Source organism: Astatotilapia calliptera, chromosome 22 (assembly GCF_900246225.1).
Source record: "Astatotilapia calliptera chromosome 22, fAstCal1.2, whole genome shotgun sequence".
Classification (NCBI taxonomy): Eukaryota; Metazoa; Chordata; class Actinopteri; order Cichliformes; family Cichlidae; genus Astatotilapia; species Astatotilapia calliptera.
Window position 1 is genome coordinate 27,279,792 of NC_039322.1, and position 20,904 is coordinate 27,300,695.

Consider the following 20,904-nt stretch of genomic DNA (forward strand, 5'->3'; position numbering starts at 1 on the left):
AACTGTGGTGAGGTTAACAGATGATCTGACACCGACTGAGCAGAAACACACGGAGTAAGTACACATGAGGAATGATCAGGGGAAGCGGAATCACATGGGGAAAACAGCTGACAACAATTAACATAATGACAGGACAGGGGACGTGAAGCTAAATATAATAAACAAAAAAATACAAGGATCCTTCAAAATAAAACGGGAAACATAACGAGACCCAGACATGACTCGAACTAGACAAACAAAGAAAACTTGGACATGAAACATGACCGATAAACACACGTAGACTTAACACAGAAAACTTCACGCAGTGATGAGACAAATGGGGAGCTTGATAAATCATGAATTAAAACTGTAACCTAGGCATGACAGAATGTAACTAGATAAACTGAAATGAAACTAGACTGAAAGGAATAACAAAAACATCAAGAAACTCAGAATACTGGGTCACATGACCCAGGACCATGACACCAACAAAAAATTTTTCTCCTTCATTTATGTCAAACAATGCTGTATGTAACATTTCTTGCGGTTAGTATCATGGTTGCTAGGCAACCTGAACAGCGCGACGAAGGCTAGACGGTCCCATTTCACAAGCCTCTCACTTCCGCACTTCTCGTACTGTATGTAGTACGCATAGTGCGCGTACTTCAAGCGTGCGGTCTCTTAATTGGGACACAGCCTGAGGATGGCGCTTAACCCCTCCTCCCCATTTAGCAGTCTCCAACAGCTCAAGACCTTGCATTATCACATAAGAAGCTGGACATCACCAAAAAGACCAGTGTGACATGAACCTTCTCTCAAAATTCTCTTAAGACACCACGAAACCTCCCCTTCCTATAGAGGTGCATAGAATAAATAATGTCATTACTGAATTCCTTCTCAAAATGTTAAATTTTTTTTTTCCTCCTCCGTTTTAATTCTACGGGAAGAAAAAGGCACCATTTCTTCTTTCAAGTGTCAGGCAGTCTTACTTAGAATGAGAGCTACTGCACTTCTCCCAATGATAAATGTCAAGATATCTGACTGACAGTTAACTGTCGGTGGCAGTCTGGGTTTTTCCTGTCATGAACCGGAGCTTGCAATATCTATTACTTGTGTCCTCTTCAACCTCTGAGGAACAAAGGCCCATGTTTCTGTGTGAGAGGACATGGCTCCAGCATCAGGCAGCACATAACTCTCTGTCTCTGCAAGGCCTGCTGGGAACTCTTAGGTGACAGCGTCATTTGAGCTGAGGTTGAGGGCTTCCTCCAGCCGGCTGCTTGGCTGCCTGCCTGCCCCCTCCTCATCCATGCTCAATGGACATTGATCCCCCAGCAGCGACACCGTGTCCCAGGGAGGGGTAAACAGATACACCTCGTTGCCTCCAACAATCATTCTGCCCCTGTAGGGACAGGTCGTGGTAAATTAATAGTGTGCTTGCAGCGACTAGATATTGTTAATGTATTTGCTATTGATGGAGTGAGATAACATGAGTAGCTTCAGCCTTACTTAACACAAAACATAAATCCTCCAAGGCCATTGTGGAGAAGCTGCATAGGCAGTAAGTTATTTTGAGCTTTTGGGAAAGTACAGCACAGACACATTAATTCAGTTCATGCGAGTAATACCATAAGCACTGTAAGACGAAGCTTTACTTATTGATTTTCATTTGATTTACATCATTAAGCCGAAGTCAAGTATTGAATAAATGCTGTACTGTTTTAAAGGACGTGGTTTCATTTAGGATTTTTGCCCTCTTGACAGCTGAGTGGTAAAGTGGCTTACACCATTTTTGCAAAGAGGAGAGTGGAGGGGAAATGGCAGAAAGTGCAGAGAGCGATGAAAATAACCGACTAGGCCTTGTAATTCTCTACTCAAAATCATGACAGTCTTCTGTTTTTCTTGAATAAAACAAAAAAAAAATGTATTGGAACCAAAATGAATACATGCTCATGTTTAAAAACGGGACCTTTGGATGGTGTCATTTCTCCTTTTAGATAAACACTTGTTACCACCCCCTTACACATATGAGGCAGCGCTTCCTATGGGTGGAAAAATACGACAGTCATTCATTTTACCAAAGGTGCACTTTACCTAAAACTCAGGCCCTTAATCCAGTTGATCCTTCATAAGAGCTGTCAAAGTACTACATCTACGCTGTCTAAGCTCACTTTGAACTTTTGGATTTGATGGGCTTTGGTGTGCTGTAACATGACTTATAAGCCTGATCTTCTTTAAACTTGCACCCAGTTGAAAGAAACAAACAGACCTCAGGGTAGGCCTGTCGCTTAGCAAGTCTGCTCTCCTGCAACATGCATACAGGGTGGGCCATTTATATGGATACACCATAATAAAATGGGAATGGTTGGTGATATTAAAGTCCTGTTTGTAGCACATTAGTATATGTGAGGGGGCAAACTCCTCAAGATGGGTGTGACCATGATGGCCATTTAGAAGTCGGCCATCTTGGATACAACTTTTGTTTTTTCAATAGGAAGAGGGCCATGTGACACATCAAACTTATTGGTAATGTCACAAGAAAAACAATGGTGTGCTTGGTTTCAACCTAACTTTATTCTTTCATGAATTATTTACAAGTTTCTCTTTGTTCACAGCCATTGACATGTCGAAGAGGTTAACACGTGAGGAGCGGATCGAAATTGTGTTGATATCTGGTAATGCAGTAACCGGGTCATTGCAGCAGATTTCAATGCAAGACACCCTACGAGACCACCCATCTCCCATGCTACAGTTAGAAAACTGCTTGCTAAGTTTTGTGAAACTGCTTCAGTGTTGGATTTGTCAAAATGTGGACGCAAGAAAACTCACTAATGAAGAAACATCAGTAGCTGTCCTAGCTTCATTCAGCAAGAGCCCACAGCGTAGCACTCGCCGCATGTCACTGGAGAGAGGCATTAGTCGAACATCCCTTCGGCGGATATTACCTACTCACAAATGGCACCCTTACAAACTCCAGCTACTGCAGCTTCTCAACGAGGATGATCCAGATCGGCGCACAGAATTTGCAGAATGGGCAAAACAAAAATTGGAACAGGACCCTCAGTTCACGCAGAAGATTTTGTTCAGTGATGAGGCAAACTTTTATGTTAATGGTGAAGTTAACAAACAAAACCACCGCTATAGGTCTGACACTAACCCACATTGGATGGATCCCTCCAAGACTGTTGGAACAACAAAAGTGATGGTTTGCTGTGGTATATGGGGTACAACGATAGTGGGTCCATTCTTCATTAATGGAAACCTCAAGGCCACTGGATATTTGAAATTGCTACATGATGATGTGTTTCCCTCTTTCTGCACTGAAGCAGGCACGTTCCCTGAGTTTTTCCAGCAAGATGGTGCACCACCACATTATGGGTGCCAGGTCCGAGCATTCCTAGATGAACAGTTTCCTGGAAAGTGGATTGGTCGTCGTGGGCCAGTTGAATGGCCCCTAAGGTCTCCCTTAGGGTCCTCTCACACCTGGACAACAACAACACCTACGCCAGAATGCTGTTTATAGACTTCAGTTCAGCATTCAATACAATCCACCCCTCACAACTCATCAGGAAACTGACAGACCTGGGCATCAGTTCCCTCATCTGCAAATGGTTACTGGACTTCCTGACCAACCGCCCCCAACATGTCCGGCTGGATAACCACTGCTCATCTACCATCACAATGAACACTGGTGTACCACAAGGCTGTGTGATGAGCCCTTTCCTCTACTCCCTCTTCACCCACGACTGCAGACCTGCTGATGGTTCCAACACCATCATTAAGTTTGCAGATGACACCACGGTGATTGGCCTCATCAGTGACAACGATGAGGCCGCCTACAGGGAGGAGGTGGATCGTCTGGCTGAGTGGTGCGACACAAACAACCTGCTGCTTAACACCGAGAAGACCAAGGAGCTCATCGTGGACTACAGGAGGAATGCTGACCCACATCCACCCATCCACATTAAGGGGACGGCTGTGGAGCGTGTGAGCAGCTTCAAGTTCCTGGGAGTCCACATCTCCGAGGATCTCACCTGGACGACCAACTGCTCCAAGCTGGTCAAGAAGGCTCACCAGCGCCTCTTCTTCTTGAGGACTCTGAGGAAGAACCACCTGTCCTCAGACATCCTGGTGAACTTCTATCGTTGCACCATCGAGAGCATCCTGACCAACTGTATAACAGTCTGGTACGGGAACTGCTCTGCCTCGGACCGGAAGGCGTTGCAGAGGGTCGTGAAAACTTCCCAGCGCATCGCCGGAGCACCACTTCCTGCCATAAAAGACATCTACAGGAAGCGGTGTCTGAAAAGGGCTGGGAAAATCATCAAAGACCCCAGTCACCCATCACATGGACTCTTCACCCTCCTGCCCTCTGGGAGGCGCCACAGGAGCCTCCGGACTAAGACCACCAGGTACCGGAACAGCTTCTTCCCCACAGCTGTCAGACTCCTGAACTCTGCCTCCTGACAGCTGACCCACGTTAAACTCATGGACTGAACATACACACACACAATGGACAACTGTACCCTCAAACACACAATAATAACATGGAGTGAACCACCACTCACAACCACTAGCACTTTATATAGCCTCTGTAGAAACTATCTACACCCTCACTTATCTTAACTGCACTACTGTATAGCTCTGTGTAAATAATCATTCTGTACATTCAATAATCTTTAATCCTACAACTGTTTACAACTTGCATAGTTCCCATTTCTGTATAGCTGTATATCTCAGATTTCTGTAAAGTTATTTATTTCATATTCTGTATAGTTTTTCATATTTATATCCTGTTCATAGCTTGTACTCACTACAGCCTGTACATACTTAGTTATAGAATATTCACAACATACTTCATACCGTGTACATTATAACATACCATAATAGACCCATTTCTGTAATATACTTACATATCTATACTATTGCTAATATATATTGTAATATACCTATATCACTAAAGCACTTCTGGATGGATGCAAACTGCATTTCGTTGCCCTGTACCTGTGCATGTGCAATGACAATAAAGTTGAATTCTATTCAATTCTATTCTATTCCCAATCTGACCCACTTAGACTTTTATCTTTGGGGTCATCTGAAGGGAATTGTCTATGGTCTGAAGATACGAGATGTGCAGCACCTGAAACTACGGATACTGGATGCCTGTGCTGGCATTTCTCCTGCGTTGTTGCTATCAGTGTGTGAAGAGTGAGAGAAGAGGGTTGCATTGACAATCCAATACAGTGGGCAGCGCATTGAACACATTTTATAAGTGGTCAGAAACTTGTAAATAACTCATGAAAGAATAAAGTTACATTGGAACCAAGCACACCATTGTTTTTCTTGTGACATTACCAATAAGTTTGATGTGTCACATGGCCCTCTTCCTATTGAAAAAACAAAAGTTGTATCCAAGATGGCCGACTTCTAAATGGCCACCATGGTCACCACCCATCTTGAGGAGTTTGCCCCCTCACATATACTAATGTGCCACAAACAGGACTTTGATATCACCAACCATTCCCATTTTATTATGGTGTATCCATATAAATGGCCCACCCTGTACATCCAGTGTTCACAGAAAACAATCATAACATTTTGAAATAGATTAATGTGAATTCCCCAGAAAAATTATACCCAAAAAAGGTAAGAATGACCAGGTTAGCAAGTTGGGTAGTGTCCTAATGAAACGTTTTGACTAGATGGGAAATTCACTTTACTGAAAAATTGTTGGAGTTGATTTAGTTTCTTGGTGGGTGGCCATGAACTGCTCTTTTATATTGATAGATTTTTAGAGTCAGAACCTCCTAATTAGTGGAGGTGTTGGTCAAGTTACTTAAAAATAGTAATTAGTTACAAATGATTTTATTACTTCTCCAAGAATGTAATCCCGTTACTTTACTAAAGACATATTTTCAAAAGTAATTAGTGCCTTCATTACTAGTTACTTTTAAAAAATATGATACACAACCTGAATACGTTATGAAGCATTAGACCTTTCAGCCCAATTCTATTTTTTCTGCATATTTCATGATATAAAATTGAATCACGTGAAAAAGTCTCTTTTTAAAAATTGTTTAATCTTTTAACTTTATGCTCATTGCATCAAACAAAAATGTAATTATACGCAACACTCTCTGACTGGAAGAAATTTGTTTAACATTTAAACCCATTTTCTGCATATTCCAGCATATAAAATAAAATATTTTTTGTGTTGACACTCAGTCTTTCAAATAGATACAAGAAAAACTCGGCAATAAATACAATCAAAGATTCAGCGGTACTAAGTCCTGTCGCTTTTAAATCTATTTTCACCTTTTTAGCAGGAGTGGGACAGGTAGAGGATTGTCTCATGTCAGTGGGGGGATCCGGGGGTTTCTCTGTGAATATCATATTCCTGTGCCGGCTTGCTAGGCACTTGCTCACATTTGAAGTTTAATTTTTCGCTGCAGAAAGAAGTTGTTTTACCAGGTAGAGTGTACAGTGGACGCTGATGTTTTTGTCACTTTTTACAGACTCAAACTCAAAGTAATGTCAGTACTTCCACGCTCTAAACCCTGCATACTCTGCGTACTCTCTCCCGTGCTCCATATCATCCAATAGTGATCTACACATGAGGGCACGGTGGTTAGCACTGTTGCCGCACAGCAAGAAGGTCCTGAGTTCAATTCCACCATAAGGCTGGGGTCTTTCTGTCTGGAGTTTGCATGTTCTCCCCGTGTTTGCGTGGGTTCTCTCCGGGTACTCCGGCTTCTTCCCATAGTCCAAAAACATGCAGTAGTGGGGATAGGTTAATTGGTCAATCTAAATTGCCCATAGGTGTGAATATGTGAGTGCGAATGGTTGTCTGTGTCTCTGTGTGTTAGCCCTGTGACAGACTGGCGACCTGTCCAGGGTGTACCCCGCCTCTTGCCCTATGACAGCTGGGATAGGCTCCAGCACCCCCTGCGACCCTGGAAAGGATAAGCGGAAGCGAATGGATGGATGATCTACACACGTCTTTTGCTGCCACGAACGTCATGTGTTCGTACGTCATTGTCATGAGACACTCCCACAAACAGTAGTAATGCAGTGTGCTTACGGGCAAGTAACAGTAATCTAATTACTTTTTTGCAATAGTAATCCCTTACTTTACTCGTTACTTGAAAAAAAGTAATCAGATTACAGCAAAGCGTTACTTTTAACCAGTACTGCCCATCTCTGGTGGAGAGCGACCTTTGCTTTGGGGAAAACTGAACCCTGACATCAAGTTTTCTGGTGAGGCTAAAATGGAGTTAGATGGACAAGCAGATCATTACACCGCTGTATCAGACTGAGACAACCTGAGAGAGAACTGGAAGGCAAGACTTCCAGTTCTCTGCTAAAGGAGGATCTAATTAGAATGCGTCTTGGGCACCTTCCTTTGCAGGTTTTCAGAGTTTTGAAAAAAAAAAACCCGAAAAAACAACAACAACTGGAAAAACCTTCTTAGTCTGCTACTACTGTAGTCTAACATTGTCTAATTGGATGGATGGATTTTTGGATATGGGCCACTCAAGGAAGTCAACTTCCTACTGTTAAGCCAGTGTTTGCCTTTTTCTCTTTCCCCATACAGTTTTGATTCTAGATTTGATTTGTCAGCTATTATTGTCAGGCTAAAATACCCAAAAAGTTCAGCCTTGTAAGAGTTTTACATATAATGGACAAGAGAACCAGTTTGGATCTGTCATTTCAGGCTTTTGTTGTCAAGGCGATAGTGGTCTAATGTGAGTATCCAAGGTTATTCATTTTTGTTATCTCTAATACAACAAAACAAACAAACATGGTACTACTTAACAGATTGCTTAAGAAGGTTTCACTTAATAGGCGAACGTTTCCGCATGCTCCTTATAGTAGAGATGGACCGATCCGATATTACGTATCGGTATCGGTCCGATACTGACCTAAATTACTGGATCGGATATCGGAGAAAAATAAAAAATGTAATCCGATCCATTAAATATCACGAAAGCACCTCACAAAACTTGCAACACGCCGTAACTCACCTCAGAACGTATGCATCACGTGATAGAGCAGCTGTGGCATGCAGGACCTGTCAGTGGTCTGGATAGCATGTGGAGCTTCGCTAGCAACCTGGCGTTTCATCTCCGACAAAGTTATCCCCGAGAGAAGTAAAGCAAGTGTGTAAGTCCATCTCTGAATGTTTGTAAAGCATTCCTGCGTTAAGCTTAACGAGCGACTGCCTCTCGCTCTCCGGCTGCTACTTCAATCGTGAAACTGCTTAAATCAGCTGATCGGCTTTTCTGTCGCGAGTCTGTCTCTCGTTTGTTTCTCGTTTGTTTTTGGTCCACTTTGCGCCAGAAAGAGCAAACCAGCGGCTGAACAACAGCAGCACGTTTAAGCTTGATCAGCTATTGTTAGAATGTATTTAATATTACTTTCTACTCCAGGATCTTTTTCTACGTAGCTGACGGCTGGTAACTGTGCAGGGGCGGATCTAGCAAAGTTTAGCCAGGGGGGCCGATAGGGCATTAACTGGGAAAAGGGGGCACAAAGACATACTTTTCTTTCTTATTCTCATTTAAAATGTCTAGCTGTTAATAAATAATTATCTGACACCCAAAGTTTTAATTTGATGTAAAATGAATAGAAGTCAATTACTGTACATAGTGACTCCATCCATCCATTCGCTTCCGCTTATCCTTTTCAGGGTCGCGGGGGGCGCTGGAGCCTATCCCAGCTGTCATAGGACGAAAGGCGGGGTACACCCTGGACAGGTCGCCAGTCTGTCGCAGGGCTAACACATAGGGACAGACAACCATTCACACTCACATTCTCTCGCACATTCACACCTAGTGACAATTTGGATTAATCAATTAACCTATCCCCACAAGCTGCATGTCTTTGGATGGTGGGAGGAAGCCGGAGTACCCGGAGAGAACCCACGCAAACACGGGGAGAACATGCAAACTCCACACAGAAAGACCCCGGCCTGATGGTGGAATTGAACTCAGGACCTTCTTGCTGTGCGGCAACAGTGCTAACCACCGTGCCACCGTGCTACATAGTGACTATTAAGTCTAATATATATACCCTAGTAAGCTATAGTACTTTTTACTTTGGGAAGGTACCATCTGTGCAGTCTGCAATTTTGTTGAAGAAAGATGTTGAATCTATTTAATATTTCTTGAAAAATGATTGATTTCTGTGCATTTTTTTCACACTGCATCAAATTAAGGTTGATTACGTCGATTAAGCATCATGAGGTGGAGCGTGAGGGGTGGTTCCCTATTTTTTATTTATTTATTTTTGTTGTTGCTGGGAGTTGGAACCCTATTAGTTAGGTTGCTTAATATTTACGCTAAGTACTCTTTAAAATACCAGAATAGGGAGGATGGTGTAGGTCTAAGTTTATTAGATTGATCAGTATTGCTGAACTATGAAATATTTTTTTTGTATACAGGTATAACAGAATAGCTTTAGTGTAGTTGTTGTTTTAAACTTGAGTATGAACTTGCAGACTTGCAAAATGCAGCAAGATATTTTAAAAAACAGTTTTGTTGATTAAAAAACACTATATCGGATTCATATCGGTATCGGCAGATATCCAAATTTATGATATCGGTATCGGTATCGGACATAAAAAAGTGGTATCGTGCCATCTCTACCTTATAGTAATGAAAAACTACAGATAGCAGTCCAAACAGAGACAAACGAGCCATTGAAAGAGTTGTTGAGAATGTGCTACTACATGTCTTATAACTTTTACCTGTGGGACTTAAAGGATCTGCTGCTAAAATCTGGGTGCCAGATTCTGCAGGCAGCTTCAGAGATCTGAACACACTGTTTTGGTTCTCCAGTGCAATCTAACTGTAGGAAAATTACTGCCAGAATGTTTGGGTTACACAAATGTAAGATGGAAAACTCATCTTCAGTTTTTCTCATACCTAAACCAAATATTCAGAAATCACAAAAATCCATATTCTGTGTCAGCATTCTTCATTCGTCAGCATCTCAGGCAATATTAGCCTCATTCAGGCATCGGGGGGAAAACAAGTAAACTTGTCCATCACCCTTCTGTCGATCATTTGAGGTTACGACTGATGTATTTCCATCTGATGAACTGTGTGTTAAATGGGATCCAGCTGTGATGTCTTGAGTTTATGATATTGAATGTCAATGCTTTATAAATTAGCACATGTTGCGCATGGTGTTAATACCAGGATTTTTTTTTTTTTTTTAGCTGTGTGTAGATGTTCTTCTCAAGAAGTTAAACAAATCTGAGAATGTGAAAATGAGGGAATCATTTACGGCTGTATTTTCAGACATGGTACAACAGTGGGATTTAGCTTTAGTTAATTAACTTAAAAAAATTATGCCATTATAACACTTTACATTTCTATAGTTGCACTGGGGAAATTGGCTTCATTGAGTGATAACGGCAGACTTGCACTTGGGCAGGTTGCAGCCAAGTGTAAAGGAGCTGGGATGAGAATTAACACCTCCAAGACTGACGTCATAGTTTTCAGCCGAAAAAGGGTGCAGAGTCTAAGTGCCCACGCTGAGTTTGGTGATCAGTTTCTGACTTCATCAAGGGGCTAAACAACACACAGGTGCATACACTTTTTGATCGTGTATATAAAAATAGATGGGAAAATATATAATATAAAAAAATAATAATAGTTATAATAAAATTATGATAATTTTTGAAATTGCCACAGACGAATTGATATATTTGGCAAAACATTTGTTTCCAGACACTGTTGCGATGGCCAGTTTTACCACTAATCTTGACACAATCATACATTTTTTAGAAATTATTTTCTGTTCAACAAATTGTCATTGAAGAGGAAAAGGAAGTGTTGCAAACCACTGGTGAGCAGTTCTTTTGGTTGCTTGCTTTGTCGCTAACAATCCAACAAATTCACATGGTTTATTCAAAACATATACAGTATGTGAGCTGCTGAGTCCAGTAAATAATTCCTTCTTTGCTGAATAAGGCTAGAGGAAGTTAGATGAATGTAAATGCAGCTATTGAGCCGACACTATTTCTTTAGATTCTCCTTGCTCTCATAGTGATTTCAGTTCATTATTTTGGATTTCAGTTCCTCCCAGTGAAGCATAATGTTATGGTTTCTGTTTATGATTCTCTTTGTTTATTGCAGACATTGCTTACACTGAGTTGTATTATGCATGTTTATTTTTTTTCTTACATTTTTCAAAAATTTGCACATATATTTAAATCAGGATCAGCGTAAATTGTACAAATGCTTTACCACTTCATTCTCTCTCAAAGCCATTTTAGCTCATCTTAATTTGCTGCCCCTCACAAATAAAAGGTTTGAAAGTAAGTGGGTGGGGCTTCCTTGCTCAGTCAGAGCTGTGTGCCTGAGATGACTATGATCATGATTATTAATACATCCACTCTCACTGACATCAGGAAGGGCAAAAACTCTGCCAAATCAGCCAGGCGGCGCTACCTGCTGTAGTGATGTTTTGAATAAGGGAGCTGCTTCTTCTTCTTACTGACATCATATAGAACCGAGAGTAAACAAAATGCATTAAGTGGTGAACTATGTGTACGTGGTTTATTGCTCACAGGGATCACTTCCTTAAAGTATACTGACGTTCCATCCATCCATCCATTCGCTTCCGCTTATCCTTTTCAGGGTCGCGGGGGGCGCTGGAGCCTATCCCAGCTGTCATAGGGCGAGAGGCGGGGTACACCCTGGACAGGTCGCCAGTCTGTCGCAGGGCCAACACACAGAGATGGACAACCAGTCGCACTCACTTTCACTCACACATTCACACCTAGTGGCAATTTGGATTATCCAATTAACTTATCCCCACAAGTTGCATGTCTTTGGACGGTGGGAGGAAGCCGGAGTACCCGGAGGGAACCCACGCTCATGACGTTCATACTTGAAAAATTGTCCGTGTTTGATCTCCATTGCATTGGCATATATTTGACAGAAAATAAGCAAAAAACACAACAAAAAGCTTGTTTGTTTTTTTCCAGACCACAACAACAAAGTTGGTGAAGAAACTCAAAATGAAAGAATGCCCATTTCTTAGTTTATGGGTCAAGCACACTCTGATTGTAGCCACAAGGTAAAATACTGGAAAAAAAAAAAGCAATCCATATTTTGGCAATGTGGCGAGGTGTTGTAAACCTGCCAATCCAGCCTGCAAGCATCCGTTTTTAAGCGCTGATAGCCTTTGTAATTTCCAGCCCAGTAAAACTACCCAGACACACATTTCACAGAAACCTTTAAAATTAATCAGAGCGTGTATTGATTCTTCTATTTATCACGCCACAAAAATACTGACTTTTACAGTAAGTTGTGGGTGGTCTATTAACCAGTAAAGAATCACAGAAGCATGGTGAAAAACATCATGTTGCCCCAGATAGGAACATACCTGTGGTCCTCTGGTACACCCCTCTGCTCATCTGAAATAAGGATCCCATGCAGTGTTCAGAGATATGATAAGAAGGGCAGTGATGTAACTCTCAACTCCACTACTGACTTTCATTTTCCTCTGGGACAGCTCATCTATGACCTCTGATTGGTGTAGCCTGTTGGTTGAAACATACACAGAATTTGTTTCTAATGTGACATATATGTTGCTTTGGCCTGATTAGGGGGCAGCATGGTGGCGTGGTGATTGGCACTGTTCCCTGACAGCAAGGGCCTGAGTTCGATTCCATCACCTGGCCACATGATAACTGTGTGGAGCTTGCATGATCTTCCCGCGTTCCGGCTTCCTCTCAAAGAAATGTAATTAGTGGGGTTAGGTTAATTGGCGAAGCTAAATTGCCCATAGGTGTGAATGTGAGTGTGCCACTGGTGCCTCCACATGTCCACCACATTAGAAACACCTCTGATTTGTTGTCAAAAAAAATATTGTTTGTTGTTGTTTAAGTTTTTAAAAAATATATTTTAATATAACTTTACAGTTAATGGGATCATTTGAAAGAACTAACAAACCTTATTTCACAACTGTCAAATTAATTACAACTTTATTTTTTTACAACTGTCAAAGTTATGCTGTATGCAGTTTGGTTAAACATGCAGAAAGTGTTTGTACCAATGACTTTGTGTGAATTGCACGTTTTAGCACAGATCAGTTAGATTACTCTAAAAAGCTTAAAATGTTTAGGATATCTGCCTGAGAGCACATGATAACATGCCTCTTTAGCAGTGCTGTTGCTCATGAATCTGTTCACATCTCACAAAAAGCTCTACAAGGCAAGACTGTTCCACTCCACTGCACAGCAAAAATCAGTCTCTCTCATAATAGCTCTGGGCAATTTCAGACCACACAGAATGACAAGGGAATCAATTTCCCTGGTTAGGTTATAGATGGATTTTCTCTCTCTCTCTCTCTCTCTTGCTCTTTTTTCATAAGAAATAACTGCAATACGTTATATGAATTATTAAGAAGTCTTTTGCAGTGTTACATAAAGAAGGCTACACCACCACCACTACCCTCTGAAATATAATGAATATTGTTATGGGTTCAGAAATAATTTTTAGAAATTTGCATTCGCTGATCTTGCTTCACAATTTTGACCAAAGATTGGGTACTTTGAATATTCTTGCAACATGTTCATGGGCTTTGAATATTAAATAGTCACTATACGTCCTGTAATATATCACAAGAATTCAGCTAACTTTGTTCCATTACATAATGAAAAGCTAGTTGATTTGTGGAACTAGCCTGACCTCATGTGGAGGATACTGCACAAAGCAGTTTCTAACACACTCTCTTGAAGAGAGTAATGACTACTTTTTGGATTATGTGAAGTTGCTAGGACCTTACTTACTCTTTCATCTACACTCTTTGATTATATGTAATTAAAAATGCACTTAACTCTATCATGCTTAAAGAATTGCTGTATTACATCCATTACACTTTGACTGGACACAAAGACACGCTAAGGCAAAGATGATCAGTCTGATCTGATCCATCTGATGGAATAAACATAAGTAGCTAAAGGCACTAATTAGATTAATGAGCGCACTGCTTATCAAATATGTCAACAGGCATGATGTAATAGAAAACATGAATGGGGCAAAAGCATGTACCTTAAATGATTAATCACAGATTATTCCACAGGCATAAGCAGTTGATGAATGCTCAGAGCTACAAGGTAGCTTCCAAATTGCTTTTTTCAAAACACTTTCTTCTTTTTTCCCTGCTTTTTTTTTTTCCAATTGAAAGCCTGTTATTGACAGGCCGCATAACTTTGTTAGACTGGACTCAGGGTTTCCCTCAAGCAAGTACTTGCGCAATAGTAACTACTAGGAGCTAAGGCAGAGCTGAGACCAGTAATCTGGATGAATAAATACCAATGTGCACTATTGAACAAAGTTTAAATAAAGCTAAACTTGTGTAATATGTTTGATGCCTTTGTGAAATATGAATTAGGGCTGTAAATCTTTATCGGTAACTAATCTAATAATCACAGTGACTATTAATGTAAATGAAATATCACATAATGAATTACAAAAGTAAAGAAAATGCTAAGCCCCTGGGCTCAAATGGATGACTTTCAATTGCCAAAATTTGAGTCTTAGGAATTTTTAAAAAATCTTTAACATATACTTTTATAAATGTCAAAAAACATTAAAAACAATGATCAAGATCCACAATCCAACTTTAATTAAAAGGCACTATAATATCTATCTATCTATCTATCTATCTATCTATCTATCTATCTATAAATAAAACTTTCTCCACTCACCCTGTGGGCGGTTTTTGGTTGTGGTTCAAGCTTGAGATCTAGGTAGATCTCATGCCTTGCCGGTCATCAGATACCCTGCTAGGATAATAAGCTGGCCAAAGGAGGAGAGAGAAGTCACTGACTTCAATACAACAAACCTTCTTATCATGCATGGAGTGTTTCACCCCAAATACAGCATCATGAGACTGTACGCTATGCAGAAGGCCAAATTCTAGTGTGTCAAAACCAATATTAAAGATGAAACAACAAACATCCATGAGTATATCAGGAAGATAACCACAACTGATCATGTGCTTAGTGGATAACTCAGGCTGCAGAAACCTAAGAAAGAAGAGCCGCAACAACAGGAACCATCATGAAGGGACAGGAGCCTGTACAGCATGTACCACACCAGGTAAGACCCCAGGTGCAGGCTGTGCAAAGATGCCCCTGAGACAATGCAGCACATAACAGCAGGGTGCACGATGCTAGTATGCAGGGAATGTCACAGAAAACATGAAAAAATTAAAATTAAAGCAACTGATTGCCTTAAGTACTTGCTTTAAGTACATTTTTTCAGTTCAATGGTATTTTCTTGGCCTCCAAAAGTCATTGCAGATTTGGATGAAAGGAAAGAGGGAAGAAAAGAGAAAAGCAAACAAAAGAAAAAAAGAAAAAGAAAACAAAGTGTGGTAATGCTAGAATTCAAAATCTCATTTTGAGGCTCCTGTCCTTTATAATTGCTAATATAGAACCAACAACCTACTAAATATGTATGCAAAAAACAAAGTAGTTTAAAAAAAACACAGGCTTGCAAAAATAATAGTTTTGCTGATGCCTAAATAATCCAATTATTCAAACTGGCTTTTTTGCTATGACTCTGCTTTTGGTAGTTTAAACATATTTGTGAATGTTTACTTAACAGTTTAAACAGATTTTAGTTATATTCGTCTTTCTGTTATTTATCATTACTTTTTCTCACGAACAAACCGGAATTAAGCTTCCTTTGCGCCTGTTCAACTCTTTAGAAACAAAAAACACTACATTCACAGTGAGATGCTAATTACGGCTATATTTCAAGCGTAAAACGTAAAAGTAACTACCGTATGTCTGTCCGGGCTCGCGGTAGGAGGGACTGTGTTGCCATGACAATGACGTCAATGTTGGTGTCGAGTAACCAAAGGTCAAAATAAAGACAAGTGAATGAAAACGGAAGGAAACTAAACAGGCTTCCTAGAATAGCACAGAACATTACCAGGTTGACTCAAAATACAAAATAATTTCCTGCACTGGATGCTGTCGTGTCGTTCGTCCGGGGATAATCGTTTTATATACCGGTAAGGGAACGTCACACGGCACAAGGTTAGGGTCACAGACGAGCTAACAGCAGCTAGCGAGCTAGCTGTAGCCTAGGTCGTTGGTTAGCTAGTGCTAACACTTACCACATTATATTGTTTAGTCTGGTAGGACGCCTGGCAGCACAAAGTTACTTTAAGCAGTTCTCTAGAGATGCCGGTTACCTCACAAGCAGTTGACGTTTGTTACTAACAGTCATCTTGCTGTTTAAGTTAGCTTTTTCTATGTTCAGTTAGGTAGGACACAGTAGCTGGCCTTGCAACAGTCTTTACCAGCAGTGCAAGTTTACTTCAGTGACATTACAGTAGCGTTAAACCGCAATATGCTTCTAAATAACAAGGCACCAAACAGCTGTTTCGTAGCTAATGTAATTTAACCTGTGGCGCAAGTCAGCGTGAAACAGCAGGCTGGCATGTTAATCTTTTGAGGCAGTACAGTGAGGGACAAAGTTGTTTTGTTTTGTTGTCGTTTTTCTCCTAGGAGCACCATTGTGCTAATTCACGAGGCTCTATGGATGCTTGGCACTAAAGTATTTCGGAAAAGATTAAATGTTAACTTTACTCCTCATTTTTACTCTTTTTTTCCTTTCTTTAAGGAGCCACGAAACTGTACACGGGTATACATCTGGTCAGCGTTCGCTTCATACAGCATCTACAGTTTCATAGTATGTCTTCCTGGTCCAGTGCGTGAACTGTGTTCCAAATATTATTATTATTATGCTGCTGCTGCTTCTTCTTCTTCTTCTTTTGTGTCTAATGGCTGAAATGATTATGCAGTCACATGTCAGTAGGATTTAAACAGATACAGCTGAGTTTGTTTGTTTTTTATTCTCTTTTAAATTTGACATGGTTGCTAATTGGTTTGCCAGGTGTTTGTTATTAAATAACCTCTAGTTAAATTAAACAAGTTGCATTTCTCATGCAAAATGGGAGTGCAATTTCTCAGAAGATAAAGTGTGGCAGAAGTGATGTGTCTGGCATGAAAAACATGGATATAATTTTGGAAAAATGGAGAGGGTTCATAAAAATCTTGGGGAAAGTGTGAGTCAAATAGAGAAATGGTGGTAAGGTGGGTGTATTGTGTAGTTTTGTTGCTTTTTCACCTTACTGTGTGGAGTTACACATGTGCTCCCTGTGTCTGTCCAGAAGACATGCATGGTAGGTGCCTATTCTGTATTCCACACAAACATGGATGTATACTAAAGTGCTTAAGGGCTTGGAGTAAATGAACCATATTTTTAAAGCAGACTTCTAATAAACAAAATAAAAACATGTTTCCAAGAGACCAGATATCTGTAATTTTAAAACTGTTTGATCCACCAGTGAAAGCCTTGCTACTATGGTCCAGGTGGATTGGGTTCTAGATGATTGGTAAACACCAACCTAACTCACCAAGCATAAGGCAGAGGGATCTGAACTGGAATACTGTGTAGCGAGATGATTAGACCCACTTCATTGTGTCAAAATGTCCTCATAGGTGTATTGTGATCCCAACTTGGCAATGTCCTAACATGCTATGGAAAGGTTTTTCTTTTATAGGCTCCCTGGTTGCTCAAAAGGAAAACCACAGTGTGGCCATTATAACCTTCTGACCTTAACTCTATTAAGGACCTGGGCTGGCATCTTCAGATCAAATGTAGGTGGAAAGTGTTTGTATAATCTGCATTTAAGGCTCCACATGCACTTGGTCGTCTGGGGCTGTAAACATCCCCGACTGGAAGCTGTCTGCACCACAGAGCTTTCAGTCTGATGTTTGCGGCTGCTGGCTACCCCCTACTGCCAAGTTAACCTTTTTATTCAATATTCATTGAAATCCATACCTGATTTAGACACTGTGCTCCTTTAAAGTGTAGTTTTGTGTTCAGTTGTTCAGACTCAGTTCATGTAAACATCCTACACTCAGCTGTTATTGATTGCCACAGAGGCTGAGAGGAGGTTGTTTACTTGAACTGGTTGGGAATGATACTTGGACTTAAGATGGAGTGCCTTCATTCAGATCGTCTGTTACACATCATTCATGAGCTAGCCTGGAATCGACGGCTCAAGGAGAAGAAATTTGAAGTCTTATTTGTCAATTGTTCTGGTTTTTAACAAATAAAGCTACTTGAATACATCTTTGACTCTGTGCTTATTTGCTTAATTTTTTAAAATAATTTTTAAAAAAGAGATTAACTTATTTAAAATGATTCAAATAACACTCATTACCTTTTTTGCTTATTGTGGCACAGTGGTATGTTATGATTTGCCCTTCTTTCAGGTAAAGGGGAAACTGGATGCTGGCTACAATAATACTAACCGCTCAGTATTTCACTTAAGAACACATTTTGATCATTGTTTTAGTTTTCTATCTCCAGTTCTATTTGATTACCTCTGTATTTTGAAAGCATGCTGTTAGAAGTCAAAATGGATCTGTCCACCTACTATTCTCCAATCTTAAAAAGAGAACTTTGGAGGGCAGTGACCATCTCTACTGAAAAAACAGAAACCAACTAAACAAAAAGGATATATAGATATCTATATCTCAGTAAAATCAGCTGATGCATTGGGTACAGTGATTTGTAAAACATGAGTTTCTCATACAGCTTAGTGTTGCTCTGTCACACCATCCTTGTGTTGGACAATATTTTAGTACTGTATATGTGCTTTTCTGGCAAAACTTCATTATCTGTCATGTTAAAGAGCAGTAAAACATTTAAGACTTTAGCATGCATCAAGATATTTAAGACTCCCCTTTTTCCCCTCACATGAAAGTTTACATTGCTTTAAAAAAAAAAAATCAAAATGAAGAATTACTTTGGAGACCACTGCTGCAGCATTTCATACTTGTACAAGAGAATAAAAACGATCAGCGCGTTTGTAAGAAAAACAACATGAGGAATCTAATGACGATTGACCTTTTAGTACATGGCGTCATGCACTGTAACTGTGTTCACCACTAGATGTCATGTTTGTGCTTCTATTCAATCAGCAGTCTAATTCTACAACTCACTGGTGACGATAATGATAACTTGGCTGTTTCCTTTTCCTGGTTACCACAGTATATTAAATATGTTACTATATGAGTAGTTTTATTAAACACATGTTGAAATAGTGCAAGCTATAATGAAAATATTGGCAGATTTCAAACATAGTGACAACAGATATTGACATCCAAAGGCTGAGGATAGAAAGTGAGTCGAAATCTTAATTTTAGACCTGTTACAGCTAGACTTAAAGTCTAGCTAAAGAGCAAACTTAATGGGTGTGATACTGTATTGTTGATCACTCATACTCACTCTCTTATATGGTTCACCCCCCCCCAGGTATCCCATTTGCCTCTCTTCTGTCCAGTCCACAAAGGCTTTTGCATTACTGCAGTTCTAAGTTACGTTCTTTGACGTAAATACATTTACATTGCTCCAAATGCACATGCAATGCTCATAAAAAACTGTAGGTGGCAGAAGTTAACCATAAGTAAAGCACAGTTGCTGTTGTGCTGTTCAGCTATATTTGATGGGCCAAGAATGTATCATACTTGGATTGCAGCTCTTTTACACCACTGTTGTACTTTGACAACCTGTAGGTATAGTGAAGGCCTGGTGAGGTAGTATTTCTTTTTTCCCTGTAAAAACCTGACTTGTCAACCACTTTTTCTAGTGAATATACTTTTAAATACAATCACAATGTAAATTCGATATAAATGACATTGAAAATACACTTAGTTACAGCTGTGTTATAATGTATTACCTAATATTCTCATCACACTACAGGACACCAACAGAATCCCCCAAGTAACCTAGAAGATAATATAATAGGGTCAATATCCATGGGTACATTTACAACTGTACAATCTCCTTAAAAATGCATTGCCAAGTTAGCTCTGTAGCTGGCATGGAGTTTAGCTGCAAACAAATGTCCTTGCATGATTCACCTGCGTGCTCCATCCCCCACAAAGTAGTAGCACACCTTTTTTGGCTGTGTGTTGACAGCCATCATCTCCGAATTCCTCGGTTTAAACAAGTACACGTATTGATTCAAGATCACACACCGAAAGAGGATTTTTAAGGTTGTAGTTAAGCGCAGGGTTCAGCAGTCTTTGTGAGAACATGCACATGGAAAAGAAAGAGAGAGAGAACAACAACAAATAAACAAAACAGGAAAGACCAGAAAATGCACGGATGGGTATTTGTACTATAGTCACTCGTGTTATTACATTTGGCAAACTAGAACACTGTGTTCAATAATGACTTTATATTCTACTCGCAGGAATAGACATTAATGGTTTGAAATCAGTCAGCTTGATGAGGGAGTTTCTACTATCAAAGGAACACATCTAAAAATGTCTGAGAGGCAGACATGCAGCAGTACATTTTGGGAGTGAAAACTACTGTAAAAAACAAAAAAACCCTAAAACTGATCAGGACTGTGTTAGGGCTTGTTGAGCATGCAGGTTTCATCCAGAGAAGAACTGGTTTATATATTTTTTTAAAACTACACTTACATTATTTCCTGTGTTGCTTTGTTGAAAGACCTTAAATGGATTCACACCTTTTTACCTCTTACTTCTGTGCTTACTTCTTCTACAAGAATGACATATTTTTGATCTGTTGAATGGTATGTTTAATGACGTCAAAAGGTTAAAAGTAATGAGAAGCACTGACTCAGAATAATAACACATTGAATGAAACAGCATTTCATGCTGCAGCTGAAATGCGGAAATGAGTAGGTGTAACAAAGCAAGACAAAAACAAAAGAAAACATGTCCAAACTGGAAAGACTGGGAAAATTACACAGTAGGTATTTGCAATTATCACATTTGGACATGGACATGACTATGCTCTCAAAACACTTCATTACAGTTGGAGTGAGTGTGATGGGGTAATAGTC

At 40.0% G+C, this 20,904-nt stretch overlaps 1 long non-coding RNA gene across 1 annotated transcript; it reads right to left on the reverse strand.

The window, feature by feature from the left end:
- Positions 1–1,311: 1,311 nt before the first annotated feature.
- On the reverse strand, positions 1,312–19,526 carry LOC113014722 (uncharacterized). The gene is made up of 4 exons (XR_003270990.1): positions 15,787–19,526; positions 14,705–14,795; positions 12,376–12,532; positions 1,312–1,378 (listed from the first exon to the last, which is right to left on the reverse strand). It is a non-coding gene; the product is annotated as an uncharacterized LOC113014722 (long non-coding RNA).
- Positions 19,527–20,904: the final 1,378 nt, after the last annotated feature.